Below are 13,150 nucleotides of genomic sequence, written 5' to 3'. Positions count from 1 at the left end.
GCGGGGGGGACAGGAGCTCAAGGGGAGACCAGGGGAGGCGGGGCCGGGGGAGGGCGGGGCCGAGCGGGGAGCGGGGCCTGAGCTCGAGAGACCAGGGGAGGCGGGGCCGAGCGGGGTGGGCGGGGCCTACGCCCGAGAGGAGATCTGGGGAGGCGGGGCCGAGGGAGAGCGGGGCCGAGAGCGGTGGGCGGGGCCAGGGGGCGGGTGGGGCAGGAGCTCAAGGGGAGACCAGGGGAGGCGGGGCCGGGGGAGGGCGGGGCCCGATGGGGGTGGGCGGGGCCAGGCGGGGCGGATGGGGCAGGAGCTCAAGGGGAGACCAGGGGAGGCGGGACCGAGCGCGTGGGCGGGGCCGAGCGGGGTGGGCGGGGCCAGGCGGGTGGGCGGGGCAGGAGCTCAAGGGGAGACCAGGGGAGGCGGGGCCGAGCGCTCGCGTGGGCGGGGCCTGCGATCGAGGGGAGCCCAGGGGAGGCGGGGCCGGCGCTCGAGGGGAGGGCGGGGCTGGCCTGGGGGAGGCCGACGGGCGTGGCAAGAGTTCGAGGGGAGAGGGGATGGCGGAGCCGGCTCTTGAGGGAGGGCGGGGCCGGGCGGGGTGGGCGTGGCCAAGCCCGGGCGTAGCCGGCGCTCGAGGGGAGAACGGACGGCGGAGCCGGCGCTCGAGAGTGGGCGGGGCCGGGCCGGGCCGGGTGGGCGGGGCCGGGCCGGGTGGGCGGGGCCTGCGCTGGAAGAGAGCACGGGGCGGGCGGGGCCGGGCGGGGCGCGTGCGCGCGGAGGGTCGGCGGGCGCGCGCATCCCGGGCGGGGCCTGGCGGCGGAGTCGTGCTGCGGGGCGAGGCTGCGGGCGGCGGGGCTGGAGGAGAGGTCCGCGCCGCGCGCCGCTGCTGTACGGATCCCCGGGGTGACAACCGTTATTCCTATTCTCCTTCTTGGTGACGAGGACCCCTGTTACCTGCTAACGCCTCTGGATGACAGGACGTCCTAGCTGGGGTCCGGGCTGGCGTCCGTTCAGGCTGCACCTGGGCGCAGCGGGGCCGCGTGGCTGAGTCCGCCGAGGCCCCCGAGAGGCGGGGCTTGTGTTTCCTTTCTCCTCCTTTAGTGCAGACTGTTTCTGTCTTTCTGGCCCTTCCTTCCAGGTTCCTGGGTGGGGAGAACCTGGGGAGGCACCGGGACGTGCAGGGCGCAGCGGGCTTGGAGGGAAGCCGGTGGTTTGGGCGATCGCTGGTCTGCGTGCAGGTGTCGGTGCACCTGTGGGTCCGCGCTCGGTGCATCGTGGGTTTGCACGGGTGTGCGTGCTTCTCGGGAGGCTGGAGGGGGGCAGAGCGCGAGGCGGAGACCCCAGCAGCTCGGTGGGTAAAGCCCAGCTCCGAAGGGGGAGCCGATGGAGCTTCCTCCCGGTCTGGCTTTTTTCTTAAGTACAAGTGTAGGAACTTTAGTAACAGGTGTTGGGAGAGGAGAGACTCCTGCATAAATCTAGCTTTGGGGGTCTTTCAAGCCTAACCAAGCCTTCCCTTTTTTACCCCTTAGGAGCATGCATGCATTTTAAAAACAGTCCATGAAAAAAAGTGGGAAAGTATAAGAGTGTTGCATCAGACTCTGGGAAATATGCACCTTGGTTTTTGTTTTTGTTTTTGTTTTTGTTTTTAGCATAATTAGCACGTGGTTTCTTTTTCCTTGTAGATCATTGTGTCCCAGTGAGACTGTGGCGGCTGCCAGGAGGTTGGTTATTCCACTTTGCCCTGTGTCTACTCCATAGGTTGATTAGCCTCTCAGAAAGACCAGAAAGTTGACAGCAATAGGCGGATCCGGTTGCTAGGTTTTGTCTCAAATAATATTCGTTGAGCATTTTTTTTTTTTGTAAGTCTGGGGAAAAAAAAGTTTATGTTTTTAGGCGTAAAATGCATATCTCACATACCTAAATCTGCATTCCGATGTTTAAATTGAGTCAGGTGCCTGTGCTCCTAAAAGTTGTTGGAACCACTAGAGCCACTGAAATTCAGTTTTACTGACCAATGCCTGGCCTTTAAAATGTTCGCTTAGGATTGCATGGTCACAGGCAAGGCCATGTGCTCATCAATAGTTTTTTTTTTTTTTTTTTTTTAATGCTTTGTCACAAATGGAGTCAGACACCAGGCTTCATTCCCTGCAGATTTTTTTCTGGCAAGTCCCAGGCTGAACCTTGGGCTGTTTAACATGGACATGATGTACAAATGCAGGCTGGATTTAGAAAGCCCAGATTGCATTCAACTTAGATTTTTTAACGATTATTATTTATTAATTTTTTACTATTTTTTATTAGTTTTTTACTACTTACTATTTTATTTTACTATTTATTTTTTTACTACCTCAATTTTTTTTCCCTTTAAAAAAAAATCGTGACCCTTTAAGTACTGCAGCTCCATCTTTGATTTTAAGGGTCTTTCTTACCTATGACGTAGGGTCAGCCTATTTATTTGTCCCATTAGCTTTGCAGTTTGGCAGTACCATGTGACGAAGCTTGCGGAAGGGAACCACCACCCTTTCTCACTCTTTTAGCAGATTGTATTAAGGAGGCCCGGGTAGTGGTGAGCCAAGGTCATGTACATCTTGTGTTTCTGTGCTTTTTTTTTTTTTTTAATGTTGCTAAACTGAGATAAAAGCTTATGCAAAAGCAACCCAAGGCACCCCGCAGGTAATGCTATTGATTTTCCTAATGCGTGGGGAATACGTGGGGAACCTCAGATTCGCCTCTGCTGCAAAAGTGTAGAGACTGTTACTAGAAATCTTTACTATTTTCCAATATCCCTCTCTCCTCCTTTATTTTCCTTTTAAACATAACAGGTGTACTGAGCAGTTTCATCAGTGTAGATTTAATCGAACATTTTACTGTATAGAAATAACTTCAGTAATCTGTATCCTTATGCTTATAATTAGGTTTTTAGAAGTCCTTTTTTAAAATGAAGAGTTATTTTTGAGTGCACAGTGGTTAAACTACTGAGTCCCCACGGTAACCCAGGGCACCGAAATACTTTCAAGAAAGAGACATTTTCTTGGTCTGAGCTTATCTATTCAGTTATATATACGGTACTGGGAATGTCTTTACTCTTCACCAGTCACGTGGCTTAAATGTATATACATCTATTTCGTGTGTTTTCATTTTGCTGCATAGAGAACAGTTTTATATTTTCTTAAATGTAAATAAAGATGTTTTGAAGCTGCTTTTCTTTTTACCTCTCATATCTAAAAATTTCATCTCTGTTCTTAACTATTTTAATTATTTCTGGCCAGATACTTAGTTGTTTCTTTTTGTCTTTCGGGATGATAGTTATTTCCTTTATTTGAAGTAGAGATTGATCCTAAGAGTCTCTTAAAAAAAAAAATTAGAGGTGCCTGGGTGGCCCAGTCGGTTAAGTGTCTGCCTTCGGCTCAGGTCATGATCCCGGGGTCCTGGGATCAAGACCCTACATCTGCATCGGGCTCCCTGTTCAGTGGGAAGTCTGCTTGTGCCCCTCTCCCCTCTTCTTGTGCTTGCACACTTGCATGCGCTCTCTCTCTCAAATAAAAATAAAACCTTTTTTAAAATAAAAATTTAAAAAATCATTACTAAAGAAATGATTTAAAAATCATTAATAAGAAAATATCACACAACTTGAATCATAGAATTAAAAAAAAAATCCTAAAGTAATGAAAGGATATTGTCTGTTTTTAAAAGCGTATTTGTGAATTCACTCATTTATTCCAGAATGATTTGTTGGAAACCTGCTATGCATAAAGTACTTTGTAGGTGCCAAACTTTAAACTTTATTAAAACTTAAAGTGGTGTGAGGATTTATAATTTTAGACATTGAAATGAAATTTTAAATCATTTTCAAAGGCTTTATTTATCTATAATTATATCTACTTGAGGTTTTTAAAAATTTTTAACTTTTTTTTTTATTATGTTGTTTGGCTAGAATAGTGTTATTTATTCACACTACCCCCAATACTTGGAAACAATTGTGTATTTGCTTCAGTGATGGTTTTAGACTGTCCGCACCCAGCAGATAGTAGATATCTGTGTATATATTCTGTGACTGTGTCCTTCACCAAACAAAGGTAAATAATATTTGTTTCCTTAACGTTAGGTTGACTGAGCAACATTGCCTTTGGTGCTGTGGATGACGGAAATGTCAATGTCGGTTACTTATTCTGAGGGAGGCACTGTTCTAAGCCTTGGTTTTGTTTTATCTTCTCTACAATTATCATGCTAATTGAACATTCTAGAACCTGCGTCAAATTTCCACCAAAGGCAGCAGAACACAGCTCAGCTCAGCTCAGCGGGGTTCAAATCCCTGGCTGCCCCTTCTTAGCTCTCTGCCCTTGGACCAGCTGCTGAACTTCTCTAAGCTCCTGTGGTTTCCTCACCTGTGAAATTGGGGTAAAGTGAGACCTAACTCCAGGTATTAGGATCTAAGGCAATCATCTGCGTCTAGAATTTAGTTTTGTAATGCACACAGACGAGGCCTCATTAGAGGCTAATTGTTAGAAGACAAATGGCCCAGCTGTCCTGGCTGCATTGTCCCTGCTTTCTGTGATAATAGTTGATGATCTATTATCTTTTTTTAATTTTTATTTATTTATTCATGAGAGACACAGAGAGAGAGAGAGGCAGAGGGAGAAGCAGCTCCATGCAGGGAGCCCGATGTGGGACTTGATCCTGGGTCTCCAGGATCATGCCCTGGGCTGAAGGCAGGCTGAGCCACCCAGGGATCCCCGATGATCTACTATGTATCATCAACAAATGCTGGGTGAATCCTGGGCATTTGTTCATAAAATAGCACACCTAGTTTGCTACTGTCCCCCTCAGGGCAGAGAAGGAAGCCTGCAGCTCTCAGATTGTAAAACAGGTGCCTGCTCTAGCCAGGTCCTACGGTCTGTTGCAGAGCCTGATACACACACACACCCCCCACCCCGGGCTGCAGAGGAACTGCTGGTACCCTAAGGGTCCGAGTGAGTGATGTAAGCGAGGAGACCTCGATTCGTCCTCCACGTGAGTCAGGTCTGCGAGCTCCGCCAGCATTGATTGCGCTGGACCGAGTCCATGGTGGGTCTGGCCGGGTGACCCGAGGATGAAAGCCGCCTTGTGCTCAGCACCCGCCGGGCCAGCTGGCTGGAGAGCCTAGCAAAGGTGGAAAAGGCACAAGGGCTGCAATGCGCCCCTCCTCCCCATGGTAGAGGTCAGGGCGTTCTGGAAGCGCCTAATCCTTCCCAGGCGTTTTCTCCTGTGCACGTTCATCTCCTGAGTCCTTGCAACCGGCGGGGATTTAGTCCTAAGCGTGTAAGGTGGGTGCGCTGTCCCTGCGTGTAGTCTCCCAAGAAGACCTGTAGCCTTCGGAGCAAAGGTGAGCTGCAATGCTCGGTGATGCCACGCTTCCTTCCGAGGCGCGCAGCGGTGACCTGCAGCAGCCGATGCAGTCCGTGGCCTTGCCCTCCAAACCCCATTGTTCTGCTCTCTGCTCACGCCCCGGACTAAGCGTGTGTGCTTTATTCTTAAGTGTCACGGGGCTAAACGGGTGTGCGTGCGGGGACCGGGGGAGGGGAGAGCGCGGTGGGTGCATCCCCTTCCCTGTGTAGAGGAGGAGCTCGCACGCCCGACAGCACAGCTGGCGGCGGTGGCCTCAGCGTCACTCGTGAGATTAGCGTGCTCTTGACAGCCCTTGGGGATCCATGACAATCAGAGCCCCTCACCTTTATGTTTTGATGTCAGAGACTTTATCAGGATCGAAATGAGGAAGTTCCAGGCATGGGTTCAAATCCCTGGCTGCCCCTTCTTAGCTCCTCCTCGGCCTGTCCCAGGTCGTGGCCTGCCTTGGTGGCACGGGGACAGTTGCTTCATTTCTTCTGTCGGTGGTGCCAGATGTAGCGATACCCTCCAAGGGAAGGAGGCACGCGGTGTGCGGCTCTGTTCGTGAGCTACGGGCAAGACGGGTTGTGGTCCTTTCCTCTTCCCTCCCCTGCAGATCCAGGCAGGACACCGACACTTTGATCTGTTTGACGTATTAACATGGCTCTGTGTAAGGCTTGCTTTAAGGAAGCTTGTTTCTTCTTTTTTTTTTTTTTTTTTAAGATTGTATTTATTTGTTCAGGAGAGACACAAAGAGACGGGCAGAGACCGAGGCGGAGACATAGAGACATGAGCAGAGGGAGAAGCAGGCTCCCCCCGGGGAGCTTGATGCAGGGCTCGATCCTGGGTTCCCAGGATCGTGACCTGAGCCCAAGGCAGATGCTCAGCCCCCACCTGGGTGCCCCTAAAGAAAAAGTTCTTAACTACAAGCGATTTGCATGCAAACCACCACACAAGCTGAGACTTAGCCTGTGCTCCTGCTTCTCATTGGATGGTGCCTTGCTCTGAGCCATGGAAACTTGCACACCGTTGCTGGTGGGGGTCCCTTCCTTGTGCTCAGGACCCCCACGCACCCCTTCACTTACCAACCTACCCAGAATTAGACCCATAAGAAGGTCCCTCGGGTCACCACTCCTTTTAGCAGAAGCTAAGGAAACTGGAACATTCCCTTCTTCCTTGCCCCCCATTTCCCGAACCCGGAGTCGTGGCATTAAAAAAGGATTGCTTCCAGTGGGTTTGTCACTTGGTGTATCACTTTGCCCAAGTGATCCTGCTTGGGAGGAGAAAGGGCATCTCATCCTGCACCCTCAGTCTGGTTATTCTCAGTACGTAGCCGTGGGACACGTGGTGTCCCCAGTGGTGAAGAGATGGCACGAGTGGGGTCAGTGAGGAGCCGAAGTGATGGGCCGCAGTGGCTGCAGGTGGATCCATTAACATAACCAGCTGGTTTGCCACCATTTGCTTAGCAGAGATTGTGGGGTTAGGAACCAGAAAGGCCGGTTTTGCTAATCTACTGTAAAACGAGCCTCTGCGATGAATTGGAGCAGTGCGCTTTTCAGATCCACACCTGAGGCCTAGACTTGGCCCTGAGTGTTTCCTACTACGTATCATTCTTAAGGCACCTCACTTACGGGTCCTTGTCCTTATTCTTATTCTATACGGGTCCTCATTTTGGAAATGAAGTGTTGTCCATAAGGCGAAGACATGTTGGAGCCTCAAATGCTGTCAGGACGTCGTACAGTTAGTGGACGTGTGGATTTTAAGAGGCCAGACTTTTCGATGAGTTGTTGACGTGGGCTGGCTGGAGGATACGGGAAGGGCTCTTGCTGAAATGAGAGGAGGGCCTGTACCTCCCCTAGACCTCTCGCGAATGACCTCTGTCCCTTTGAAACATCCGCACAAAGACAAACAGGCACCTTTCTCGTAAGAACAAGTAAGGGAACCACAGCACACACGTAGGGGCAATGGGCAAAATAGTAGCTCTCGGACGGCCAAGCACCACGTGGCTGGCTCAGCCCCCCACCATCTCTCAGTCCTGGGCTCGCAACCAGGCAAAGGTAACTCTTGGCCCTGCCAAGTCAGTCTACCTGGCACACAGTGGGACAGGGAGGCACCTGACCCCAAAAGGGGAGGCCTGTGTGTCCCATACCAATAAGATACCTCTGCATGCCCCTGGGGTTGGCTGGGAATGGGAAGTGAGGCCACCCTGGGCCTCAGGCATCTGAGGGACGAGCCAGAGGCCTCCAGGGGTGTCAGGAGGTCCAGGTGCAGCGTACTCAGGCCCCCAAGGCTGGAGAAGGCCAGCAGTGGTTCAGCATCCCCGTCATGGGCGACTTGTGGCCAAGAGGCCAGGAGCATCCACTGTGTCAGAGGACTCAGGCCCAGCAAGGCTGCCAAGGGGTAGAGAGCAGGAGTAGGGCAAGGGGAGGACGGGAGTGTCAGGGGCAGGGAGTAGAAGGATGAGCCCATTCCCCAAGAATGTCTGTCCCTTGGCAGCCTGGGCTGAGGTCCCCCAGGACAGCATGGGGTCCCTAGATCCATCTGGCAGGCACCTTTCTTCCAGGTGCCACATAGCACTCATCTGAAATACAAGGGACCAACACTGGGTAGAGTCATGGTCAAGCACAGGAAGTTGGAACCAGGTCACAGAGCCCTAATGAGAAATAGGATCAAGATCCTGTCTCCATTCATGAGCGGTCATTGATCAATAACTGTTAGGTGTGGCTAAATAATTATTGAATATCTGGACGTTTCCCACATGGGCCAGTCTTGGAGTAAAAATGCCTATAAATGTATTTGACTTTCGAGTACTAGACTGAGTAACTTTATTTGCTATTTAATAATATCTAGGGACGTCTGGGTGGTTCAGTGTTGAGCATCTGCCTTCGACTCAGGTCTTGACCCTAGGGTCCTGGGATCAAGTCCCGCATCAGGCTCCCTGCATGGAGCCTGCTTCTCCCTCTGCCTGTATCTCTGCCTCTCTCTCTGTGTCTCTCAGGAATAAATAAATGAAATCTTTAAAAAATAATATCTGTTAAGCTTGGTGTTAACACTGAGTTTGGTTTTTCCATAATCGAATGCAAAAAAAAAAGTTTGCTTTATGGATTTCGATCAGCTCTTCAACTTCCTTATTTTTAATTGAGGATTTTAGTATCAAAGTAATTAATATTTATTGGAAAAAGTAATAGAAAAGTATAGAAAGTAAATGTCTTTTCTTTTTCTTTTTTTAAAGATCTATTTATTCATTCATGAGAGAGGCAGACACAGGCAGGGGAGAAGCAGGCTCCTTGCAGGGAGCCCAATGCGGGATCCAGTCCTGGATCCCAGGATCTCGCCCTGAGCTGAAGGCAGATACTCAACTGCTGAGCCACTCAGGCATCCCAGTAAATGTCTTTCCTATCTTCTCCCCAAACCACTATATTTATCATATAATGGAATTACTATATAATTAATTAATATATAATATATAATAAATATTTACAATTTCATATATTAAATAATTTATAATATATAACTATATATAATTTTTAAGTAACGAGATTACATTGTCCATATTATTTGGTGACTTAGTTTTTTTCATTTATTTTATCTTAGACATCCTATGGGACCTTATTTATAGACCCACTTTATCTTTCCAATCCAGCCTTTGACCGTACAGGCTCAGAACCTTGCATTTTCAATTTTCCCGAGTATTTTTAAGAAATACTGAACTAGGGGTCTGAAACTAATACATGTGTATTGTAGGAAAATCAATTATACATATAAACAAAAAAGCCCAAAAATACCCTGCAATCCTTTTCATAAAGGCATAACAATTGTCAATAGATTGATATATCTATTTTTTTTAAAAAATTATATACATACAAATATACATATGTACACATATATGTATTTTAATTTAAAAATAATGTTTCATTGCTACTTCATAACCTTATTGTTTCTTTCAAAAATATGAGAACTTTTTTCCATGTGACGTAGCTTTTTATTTTATTTATTTTTTGATTTTTCTAAAAGGTTTATTTATTTATTTGAGACAAAGAGATCATGAGTCAGGGCTGAGGGAGGGCAGAGGGAGAGGGAGAGAAACAAACAGCCTCCCCAGTGAGTGCGGAGCCAGACACGGGGCTTGATCCCAAGACCCCGAGATCCTGACCTGAGCTGAGCCACCCAGGCACCCCTGGCATAAGCATTTTAAAGCTTTTTGATAAAATATCCCCTATTTGTCTTCTAGAAATCCTGGTTTAAGGTCCACCTGCTGTGTGTGTTTATTTCCCTCCATGGGAGCTAATTTGTCCTGAGAATCACTTTTTAATCTTAGTTATTCTTACAGGTAGAAAATAACATCTTATTTTAATTTGTGTTTGATTATTAATGAGTTTAAACATCTTATTTCTCTGTTTATTACCAAGTAGAATCTATTATAAATAACTTATCCTAGTCTCTTGCTTATTTTTACATTGTAGTGTTTATTGTTCCATCCTAATGATTTTTAAGGGATTTTTGTATATTATGGACATCTACTATACCCAGTTTGCCTAACTTGGCTGTTTAAGATGAGAGGTCAAGTGGTTACATATTTGGGCCCTAAAGCCAAACAGGCATGGTTTGAGTACCGGCCCCACCATTTACGAGCTGTATGAATTTTGGTCAAATTACTCGACCCTTTAATCCTTAATAGCTACATCTATAAAATTGGGACAGTATAGCACCTACCCCATAAAGAGCTATGAAAATTAAACGAGAATGTCCCCGAAGTGCTTTAACATGGTGCCTGGAGTAAATGCTCAGGAAATGTCAACTTTCTATTTTTTTCTCAACAGCAATTCAGAACCTAATAGCATAAAGGAAATGTCACACCATGACCATTATTATTATAATTGTATGTAACAGGGACTTTGTTGCTAAATTACACTAAAATGGGACTTATGCTCTTAAAAAAAAATACATCCATATACAAGTACCTTATATATCCATACGTATATGGTATGAACAGTCATAAAGCCATAAAACACATATTTATACGTGTATTGTGTGCATGCCTACATAGGTGTATTATATGAACAGTCACAAAGTTATTTTATACGTGAGCACGTGTAGTTGAATTGGTTAGAAATCGATGCTAGGAATCCCAGTTTAGGTGGCTGCCAGTGCGGAGGTGGACAGCCTCCTACCCATCCCAAATACATAGAAATGTCAGATGAAATACGTAGCTGAGATGATGAACAGAAAGGGAAACCCTGGTGTTGGAAAGAAAAATAACTCACTGCAGGGAAGTCAGCTGAGGGTGAAGCCATGGTGGTTCCACAGAGGTATTCGATTTGGACATGGGCTTTCAGGGGCGAGGCATTGGGGTTGTACCGTCTACCTGGGAAGTGGGCGAGAGCTCTCTAGTCTGCAGCAGGCAGAGAACTGAAACAAAACACCCTGCATAATATTGAAACCAGAAAATCCACATCCTGGCCAGGAAAGTAGAAGGGGCAAGGTTGCTCGCTGGGCCCCCTTTCAGAAGAGCACCAATCTCTCTCATGGGGGCTCCACCCTCATGACCCAATCACCTCCCAAAGGCCCCATCTCCCAATATCATCACTCCGGGGTCTAGATTTGTACATACAGCTTATATTTCAGAAGACTGTTTTCAGGTACACTTGTCTGTAGGTCAAGGGGGACAGGATTTGATTTAAGCATTTTCCAGAGGAACACAGAAGGATTTCCACAAAAGACCGGGATAAATTAATCAGTGATTAAAATCGGGGCTGTTTTTCTCCTTTGAGATAGTCAAGCATCCTCTTCTATAATTGATTGTCTTGGTCTACATTGAAAATCTGCTGAAGCAGTTAAGCTTTCTCTTCGATGATATTGGCAACGGTTTTAGGTTATACCTTAGCTAAGGTACTGACTTGATAGACCGAAATATTAAATCAGTTCTCCACCTACTCGGTACCTGCGCCGGTGGAGATGAGCAGGGTGGGAGAAAAGCCATGCAGAATGCTTGTATTTTGAGTTCACGACCACCTAATTATTCATTACTAAGGGGGATAAGACTGTAGCTTCACAGTGGAGGACATCAGGTGCTCCATGATATGATGCATCAAAAAGGACCTGTCGCTTATGAGGTATTACTGCCCAAAAATACAAATCTGATTTATTTGTTTTTTAAAAAAAAGATTTTAAATTTTATTTATTCATGAGAGACAGAGAGAGAGAGGCAGAGACAGGCAGAGGGAGAAGCAGGCTCCATGCAGGGAGCCCGACATGGGACTTGGTCCTGGGACTCCAGGATCACACCCTGGGTTGAAGGCAGGCCCTTCAACTGCTGAGCCACCCAGGGATCCCCAAAGGAATTCATACTTTAAAAAAAAATTTTTTTTAATTTATTTATTGAGAGACACAGAGAGGCAGACCCACAGGCAGAGGGAGGAGCAGGCCCCATGCAGGGAGCCCAACGTGGGACTCGATCCCGGGACTCCAGGACCACAACCTGAGCCAAAAGCAGATGCTCAACCACTGAGTCCGCCAGGTGTCCCTGGACCTGATTTTTTTTTTTTTTTCCTAGACCTGATTTAAAGGGTGAGGAGACAGACAAGCCCAAACAAGGGACGGGACATTCTATGACTAACTTTTTCCAAAGTGTTGAGGTGTTGAAAGACAGAGGAAGTATCCCGGGTTCAGGAGATGAAGGGGACATCACACCTAAATGGAATATGGGATCGTGGATGGGTTCTTAGTCCGGAAAAAGAACATTAATAGGACAATATGCTAAATCTGAAAAAGGTCTGTAGTTTAAGTTAATAGTGGTGGATCAATGCTAACTTCCTGATGTTGCCACTTGTACTGTGGTTGTATTAGATGTTAACATCCAGGATCCTGAGATCATGACCTGAGCTGAAGGCAGCTCATGATCGACTGACCCACCAGGCACAGTTTTTCCCTCTCTCTCTGGTAGGAAATTCCAGAATCATAGAAACTTACTGTTATTTCTCCCATTTTAAAAATGACACATGAGGGGCGCCTGGGTGGCCCAGTCGGTTAAGTGTCTGACTCTTGGTTTTGGTTCAGGTCATGAGCTCAGGGTCCTGAGATCCAGCCCCATGTCAGGGTCCATGCTCAGCGCGGAGGCTGCTTGTCCCTCTTCCTCTGTGCTCTCTCGCTCTCTCGCTCTCATAAATAAATAAAATCTTTAAAAAAAGATTTTTTTTTGAGCCAGCCCCTTTGAGCCAGCTTCCACTACATTTCTTTTCTTCCTTTGTAATAAATCTTTTGAAATTTATCGTCGCCGTCTCCAATTTCTTCCCTCCCATTCTTTTGAGGAAAGAGTCCAGCGGGACTTTGGCCCCACCTCTCCCCCAAACTGTCCTTACGTGGTTACTGATGGCCTCTGTGCTTCAGTGGTCAGTTCTCTACCCTTGTCTTAGGACTAGCAGCAGCGTTTCAGGGACTGATCCCTCTTCCCAGCTTGCGATCTCTTGACTAGGCCTCTAGGTAATCCCAAGCACCTGCTTTATTTCCTATCCCTCTGAGAGTTCCTTCTTAGTACAACCTGCTGGACCCTCTTCATTTGCCTGCCCAGGTATGTTGGAGTGCCTCAAAGCTCAGAGCTTGGATCTCTTCTCTCCTTTCTCCGTATTGGTTCTCTTGGTGGTCTCATCCAACCGCACGGCTTTAAATACCATCCGCATGCCGCTGACCTCAAACCTAACCCTACAGCGTGGGCCTCCAGACACGGCAGGCCACTGCCCCGCCCTGAAATCTCCTAACTGGGTCCCTAACAGGGCTAAAACTGAGCTCGTACAATTCA

At 47.6% G+C, this 13,150-nt stretch overlaps 1 protein-coding gene across 3 annotated transcripts in view; it reads left to right on the top strand.

Annotated features, from left to right (window-relative positions):
• Positions 1-796: 796 nt before the first annotated feature.
• LCP1 (lymphocyte cytosolic protein 1) overlaps positions 797-13,150 on the top strand; it is an 83,577-nt gene continuing 71,223 nt past the window's right edge. The window contains exons 1-2 of one of the 3 annotated variants that reach the window (XM_041731301.1): positions 797-879; positions 1,674-1,712. The gene's annotated coding sequence lies outside the window, so the exon portion shown is untranslated. Of the gene's footprint in view, positions 895-1,673; positions 1,713-13,150 lie in introns of all 3 variants that reach the window. The other 2 variants (XM_041731302.1, XM_041731306.1) reach the window with 2 other exon arrangements.

This window comes from Vulpes lagopus, chromosome 16, assembly GCF_018345385.1.
Source record: "Vulpes lagopus strain Blue_001 chromosome 16, ASM1834538v1, whole genome shotgun sequence".
Taxonomy (NCBI): Eukaryota; Metazoa; Chordata; class Mammalia; order Carnivora; family Canidae; genus Vulpes; species Vulpes lagopus.
This window is presented reverse-complemented; position numbering and strand designations above follow the sequence as displayed.